Below are 7500 nucleotides of genomic sequence, written 5' to 3'. Positions count from 1 at the left end.
CTGCACTATTTCATCAGCAACACTGCCTTGAAGTAAGCATTTAATGATGAATTGACTAAATGCAGCTTCCTGCCTTTTTAATAGGATCAAATTTCCTTGTGTTTTCAATTAGCATCTGCCTTGTATTTATAAGACAAACAAGAATATTGTTGCTGAATGCAGCTTGTGTGTGCTTTGTGCTCCTTTGCCCTGTTCAATTGATGAAAGGAAATAAAGTTTGTATTTTATCCAACTACCTGTGCTAAAAAGTGATGGGAAGAGTGTTTGTAATTTCTTCTACTTTTTCAGTGACACAAAGTTCAAGCTGCTTATCTAATTGGTGGAAATGCAATGTCTGTTTATCACACTCACTTTGACTATATATGTTGTAGCAAGAGATTTTTTCTCGCTTACGGCCATACCAGCCTGGGTACGCACGATCTCGTCTGATCTCGGAAGCTAAGCAGGGTCGGGCCTGGTTAGTACTTGGATGGGAGACCGCCTGGGAATACCAGGTGCTGTAAGCATTTTGTCCACGAGGGTGTGCTCTTGCACTATTTCATCAGCAACACTGCCTTGTAGTAAGCATTTAATGATGAATTGACTAAATGCAGCTTCCTGCCTTTTTAATAGGATCAAATTTCCTTGTGTTTTCAATTAGCATCTGCCTTGTATTTATAAGACAAACAAGAATATTGTTGCTGAATGCAGCTTGTGTGTGCTTTGTGCTCCTTTGCCCTGTTCAAATGATGAAAGGAAAAAAAGTTTGTATTTTATCCAACTACCTGTGCTAAAAAGTGATGGGAACAGTGTTTGTAATTTCTTCTACTTTTTCAGTGACACAAAGTTCAAGCTGCTTATCTAATTGGTGAAAATGCAATGTCTGTTTATCACACTCACTTTGACTATATATGTTGTAGCAAGAGATTGTTTCTAGCTTACGGCCATACCAGCCTGGGGGCGCTAATCCTTGATTGGAGAAGTGACGACAGGTGCGAGTAATTGAGCTGTGAGTGTTTGCTTGAGAGTGTTTGCTCGAGAGCTATTTTCGTTTCTTTTTTGGATTTTGCAATATAATTTATTGTTTTTTCATTTGGATAGTTTTTCGTTTTGTTTAGTTTTCCCCCCCTGCAGTTTTGCTGCCTGGGGGAGGTTTTTTCGCTTTCATTTTTGATTCACAATGACGGACAACATGGCAACGACAAACGGAACGGACAAAGACAACGAAAATGCGCAACGGAAGGAAAACGAAAAAGGAGGAATGAAATATGGAAAAGAATACACGGTGGCAATTGAGTTGGTGGGAGAAGATAAGGTGACGACGATGGAATTACTACGAGCAATTAAGGAGACGTGTGGAGAGGTGGTGGGATGCCGAATGAAAGGAGATAAGAAATATGAAATTACGATGAGAAACGGAAAAGGTAAAGAACGGCTAATGGACGGTATACGGATAAAGGACAACAAGATACTGGCGAGAGATGTGAATATTAATGAATTGGTGGTGTCTTTTATGAATCTACCGGTATATATAGAAGATAAAGTGATACTGGACAAGTTGAGAAGCTGGGGAGTAACGGCCGTATCGGAGATAAGGAGGAGAGTTTGGCCTGGAACGGAGGTGGTTGACGGAACAAGGTTCTGTAAAGTTAAATTTACGGAAAAAGTCACATCATTGCCATATTCCACAAAAATTGAGACGCTGGAAGGAGCTGAATACTTCAGGGTGATCCATGACAAGCAGGTCAGAGTTTGTCGATTGTGCATACAACCTGGGCACATAGTTAAAGATTGCCCTGAATTCAAGTGTTTCAAGTGCGGCAATCAAGGCCATTATGCGAGAGAGTGTGTCGGAGAGAAGGAAAGGAATGTTTGTGGTAGATGCAGAAAGAGATTGGCGGAATGCAACTGTGGAGAAGTTATGACTGAAGAGGGGAGTCAAGTACTATTCGAGGAAGCAGTTGTATTGTCGGAAGAAGGAGAAGAAGATGGAGGAGATGATGTGGTGGAAGGTGGAGAGACGGAGGAAGGAAGAAGGGAGAAGAAGGAAGACCAGAAGATTAACGAAATTGGGAGCAGCATGGATTCAGAAATAAGAAGATGGAGTTTTCAGGAGGAGGGGGGGAGTGGACTGGGGGGAAGCTCGGGGGACTCACAGGTTTTAGGGGAAAGCACAGCACAAACAAGTAACTCGGGGGGTGAAGAAATGGAGAGGGTTTTAAGTTTAATGACAATAATAGAGACGGGTATGAACACGGGGAGCACAACGACGACAATATATGAGACGGAGATGAACATTCCAGAAACGGCGGAGAACACGGGGAGCACAACGACGACTACACATGAGACGGAGATGAACATTCCAGAAACGGCGGAGAACACGGGGAGCACAACGAACATTCCAGAATCGGCGATGAACACGGGGAGCACAACGGACGAGGGTGTAAAGAAGAAAAGTTGGCTGGATGAAATGGACTTGGAGGAGATATCGGACTCGGATGATGGGGAAAAGTTTGAAAGAATGAGAGGAGGATACAGGAAGAGGAAAGCAGCGGAGGGGGGGGAGAGAAAGGGTGGAAGAGGAAAGAAACTGGATAAAAGGTAGAGGATAATGAAATTATATTTTATAATTTTATTATTTATTAGTATGGTCACAATAATGTCGATAAATGCGAATGGGTTGAGAACAATAGGAAAATTTAATAGAATAGTACACATAAAGAATTCTGATATTTTATGTATTCAAGAGACGCACTGGGATAATATGTGTGTTTTAGAAGTACAGAAAATATGGAGGGATTTTATTTATGTAAACAATGGTAGGGGGAATTCATGTGGGGTTGCAATTTTAATAAGGAAGGATGTAGTAGAAAATGTGAAGAAGATATATAATGATAATAATGGGCGGATTTTAATTTTAGACTTTGAGTATATGATTAGGGTTTTTAGGATTATAAATATTTATGCGCCGAATAATGAAATAGAGAGAAGGAATTTATTTTTAGAATTAGCGAAATGGTGCAAGGGAAACTGTATTTTAGTTGGGGATTTTAATGTAAAAATGGATAGACTAGATATGACAAGGGGAGCTATTTTTAGAAGTGATGTATCTAGGGGGGTTTTAAGGAAAATGATGGTTGAAAACAATTTAATTGATATATGGAGGGAGGAGAATCCGAATAAGAGAGAATTTTCTAGAAGGCAGGTGGTTTTAGGGGAATTGAAACAGACACGGATAGATTTGGTTTTAGTAAACGAAGGGTTAAGGAATTTTATGAAGGATATTAAATATATTTTTACAACTTTTAGTGATCATGCTGGGTTAACATTTTCGGTGGGGTTAGATAAGGAAAGGAAAGGGGGGGGGAATATGGTGTATGAATGCAGGGTATCTAGGTGATGAGGAATACGGGAAACAACTTAAATCTTTGATAGAAGATGAAATGGAGGATAGGCAAAAAGGGAATGATAAGTGCAAGTGGTGGGAAAATGTTAAAGAAAAAATAAAAGTTTTTAGTATTAGATATGCAAGGAAGAAGAGGAGTAGGATGACAAGAGCAGAAAATTATTTAAGAACAAAATTGAATGAAGAAATGAAGAAATGTGATAGTGATCCTGATTATACTATTGAAAAGTTTTTAGATTTAAAAGAAAAATTGAGCAAATGTGAAATAGATAAGTGTAAGGGTGCAATTATAAGAAGTAGGGCAAAATATGTTTTAGAAAGGGAGAAATGTACGTCGTTTTTTCTTGGTTTAGAGAAAACTAAACAGATGAAATCATATATTAGTGAGATTGAAAATGTAAAGGGTGAAGTGGTAATTGATTATGTTGAAATATTAGAAACTGTACAGAATTTTTATAAGGATTTATTTAAGAAAGGGGAGGTGGAGGAGGGGTGTGTAAAAGAGATTTTAAGTAGTGTGGATGTGCAAATTGGTGTTGAAGATAAGCAAATGTGTGATAGGAAGATAACAATGGATGAAGTGAAAGATGCAATTAAGGGTTTACAAATAAATAAAAGTCCTGGAGTAGATGGACTAATTGCAGAGTTTTATAAAATGTATGAAAGTATTTTAGCACCTATTTTATTAGAAGTATATCAATATATGGAAGACAATGATACTGTTTCAGATTCCATGTTGACAGGGCTGATATCGATTTTATATAAAAATAAGGGGAGCAAACTGAAACTAGAAAATTATAGGCCAATTAGTTTATTAAACTCAGATTATAAGATTTTAGCTAAGATACTGGCAAATAGGATGAAGATGGTTTTAAATGATATTATAGCACCTACACAAAATTATAGTGTGCCTGGAAGAGATATAGCAGATACCATAACTACACTTAGAGATGTGATAAATAAAATGAATAGTGACAAGATGGGGGGGATTGTTTTAAGTATAGATTTTAATAAAGCTTTTGACAGGGTGGAACATGATTTTATGTTTAGGGTACTGGAAAAGTATGGGTTTGGAAATGGTATAATAAGATGGATAAAATTATTATATAGAAAGGCTAAAAGTAGGGTTAAATGTAATGGGGTTTTAACAGATTCTTTTATTCTTGAGAGGTCAGTGAGACAGGGGTGCCCTTTATCAGCTTTATTGTTTGTTTTATCAGTAGAACCCTTAGCGGCATACCTTAAAAAAGATCATTTTATAAATTGTGTAGAGACTCCGCAAGGAGGTTTTAGTTTAATTCATCAATATGCAGACGATACCACAATTACAGTCAGAGATGAGGGAAGTGTTAAAAAGGTGATGGAGTGTTTTAAAGTATATGAGAAAGCCTCAGGAGCTAAAGTGAATATGGAAAAGTCAGTAATAATGTATGTTGGGAAGAATAATGAGGGGACTTTTCCTTTTAAGGTGGTAAATGATTATTTTAAGGTGTTAGGTGTGTTTTTAGGGGTGAAGGAACAAGAAGCTAGGGATCTGACATGGAGTGGGGTTATAAATAAAGTTAGGAAGGTAGTAAATATGTGGAGGGGGAGGGCTTTGAAATTAAAAGGGAAAGTAATTGTTGTAAATTCCTTGCTGATGTCAATTTTTATTCATGTCATGAACGTTTTAGATGTACCAGAATGGGTTTTATCTGAAATGAATACGATTTTAGTTGATTTTTTATGGGATGGGAAAGGAGCGAAAATTTCTTTTAAAACATTGATTGCAGGATATGAGGAGGGGGGTTTGAAGTTGGTGGATTTAAATGTAAGGAAAAAAGCAATTAGAGTTAAAATGGTACGGAAATATTTATATGGTGAACTAGATTATGGATGGAAAAGATTTTTTAAGGAGTATTTGCAGGAGGTTGGGAGGATGGGGGACAATGGTTTATTGATGTGCATGAAAAAAGAAATGTTAAGTAATATACCATTGTTTTATAGAGAAGTGTTTGAAGCTTGGGGGGAGTTTTTACCAAATATTTATTATGAGTGTACCATTTTAGACAATATTTTAAATCAGCCAATTTTCTTAAATCCCAAGATACAATATAATAATAAGATGTTGTTTTGTAAATATTTTATGAGGGCTGGGATGAGACAGATTGGGGATATTTTATACGAGGTCATTCCAGGGTTTCTTACTGTACAAGCGATCTATGATAATGTTTGTGAAGTAGAAGATGAAATAAGTAAAACTACAATAGAAAATATGTATAAGAGAATTTTAGGGTGTATTCCTGAAGAATGGGTGCTTTTAATAAATACAGAGGTGGTTGAGAGGGCTAAGGGTTTACCGGTTTTATATTATGAAAGTAATGGGGAGAAACATGTTTTATCAGGTTTGAAAGTTAAAAAGATTTATGAAAAATGTATTTTAAGAGAGATAAAAGCTCCTGCTTCAGAAAAAGTGTGGTCTAGGGTATTTGTAAATATAGATGTAAAATCAATATGGAAGAATGTCAATGTTAAATATAATTCTATAGAATGTGAAGATAATGATTTTAAATTGAAACATAATAGGATTTTTACGAACGTGGTTTTACATCAAATAAATAGAGACATTAAAAGAGAATGTGATATTTGTGGTACGGAGGTGGAAAATTTTATGCACTTTTTTATTGAATGTAGTAGATTACAAGGGTTTCATGAGTTTATAAAGGGGCTTTTAGAACAACATTGGGGAGAAGATATTGTAAATGGGGTTGAGTGGAGGAGGTTGTTTCTATTTGGTATAAATGGAAAAAGCAAAGTTTTTAATATTAATTTGATGAATTTTGTTCTTAGCCATGCTAGATACGCTGTAAGACAAAGAAGGAATTTAGGACATTATGAAGGGAAAATTGTGAGTGTGGAGGTTTTATTTAAAAGTATTTTAGAGAAAGATATTGAACTAATATATAAATATGGAGGATGTAATTTTGAAAAACTGTTTGTGTGGGGGAGCACTTTTATCGAAATTGATCAAAATGGAAAACTTGCTTTTAATTATTAATTGGTTTTAGTGGATGATTGTGTTTTTTAATTGGTTTTATTTTCTTTTCTTTTTTGATTTTGTAAAAGGATGAATTGTTCATCCTTTTTATTATTATTGTTTGAATATTGTAAATATTATGTGTTTTTTCATAATAAAAGATAAAAAAAAAAAGGTACTCCCGATCTCGTCTGATCTCGGAAGCTAAGCAGGGTCGGGCCTGGTTAGTACTTGGATGGGAGACCGCCTGGGAATACCAGGTGCTGTAAGCATTTTGTCCACGAGGGTGTGCTCTTGCACTATTTCATCAGCAACACTGCCTTGTAGTAAGCATTTAATGATGAATTGACTAAATGCAGCTTCCTGCCTTTTTAATAGGATCAAATTTCCTTGTGTTTTCAATTAGCATCTGCCTTGTATTTATAAGACAAACAAGAATATTGTTGCTGAATGCAGCTTGTGTGTGCTTTGTGCTCCTTTGCCCTGTTCAATTGATGAAAGGAAATAAAGTTTGTATTTTATCCAACTACCTGTGCTAAAAAGTGATGGGAAGAGTGTTTGTAATTTCTTCTACTTTTTCAGTGACACAAAGTTCAAGCTGCTTATCTAATTGGTGGAAATGCAATGTCTGTTTATCACACTCACTTTGACTATATATGTTGTAGCAAGAGATTTTTTCTCGCTTACGGCCATACCAGCCTGGGTACGCACGATCTCGTCTGATCTCGGAAGCTAAGCAGGGTCGGGCCTGGTTAGTACTTGGATGGGAGACCGCCTGGGAATACCAGGTGCTGTAAGCATTTTGTCCACGAGGGTGTGCTCTTGCACTATTTCATCAGCAACACTGCCTTGTAGTAAGCATTTAATGATGAATTGACTAAATGTCTGTTTTATCAGACTCACTTTGACTATATATGTTGTAGCAAGAGATTGTTTCTCGCTTACGGCCATATAAGCCTGGGTACGCCCGATCTCGTCTGATCTCGGAAGCTAAGCAGGGTCGGGCCTGGTTAGTACTTGGATGGGAGACCGCCTGGGAATACCAGGTGCTGTAAGCATTTTGTCCACGAGGGTGTGCTCTTGCACTATTTCATCAGCA

At 36.8% G+C, this 7500-nt stretch overlaps 3 non-coding genes across 3 annotated transcripts; all 3 read left to right on the top strand.

Moving 5' to 3' along the window:
• The first annotated feature begins 387 nt into the window (after nucleotides 1–387).
• Nucleotides 388–506, top strand: LOC123734274 (5S ribosomal RNA). Its single transcript, XR_006764573.1, has one exon. It is a non-coding gene; the product is annotated as a 5S ribosomal RNA (ribosomal RNA).
• Nucleotides 507–7082: 6576 nt separating this feature from the next.
• LOC123734615 (5S ribosomal RNA) lies at nucleotides 7083–7201 on the top strand. The gene has a single exon (XR_006764799.2). It is a non-coding gene; the product is annotated as a 5S ribosomal RNA (ribosomal RNA).
• Nucleotides 7202–7340: 139 nt separating this feature from the next.
• Nucleotides 7341–7459, top strand: LOC123734614 (5S ribosomal RNA). Its single transcript, XR_006764798.2, has one exon. It is a non-coding gene; the product is annotated as a 5S ribosomal RNA (ribosomal RNA).
• The last annotated feature ends 41 nt before the right edge of the window (nucleotides 7460–7500 follow it).

The sequence above is a fragment of the Salmo salar genome, chromosome 08 (genome assembly GCF_965601325.2).
Source record: "Salmo salar chromosome 08, fSalSal1, whole genome shotgun sequence".
NCBI classification, from domain to species: domain Eukaryota; kingdom Metazoa; phylum Chordata; class Actinopteri; order Salmoniformes; family Salmonidae; genus Salmo; species Salmo salar.
This window is presented reverse-complemented; position numbering and strand designations above follow the sequence as displayed.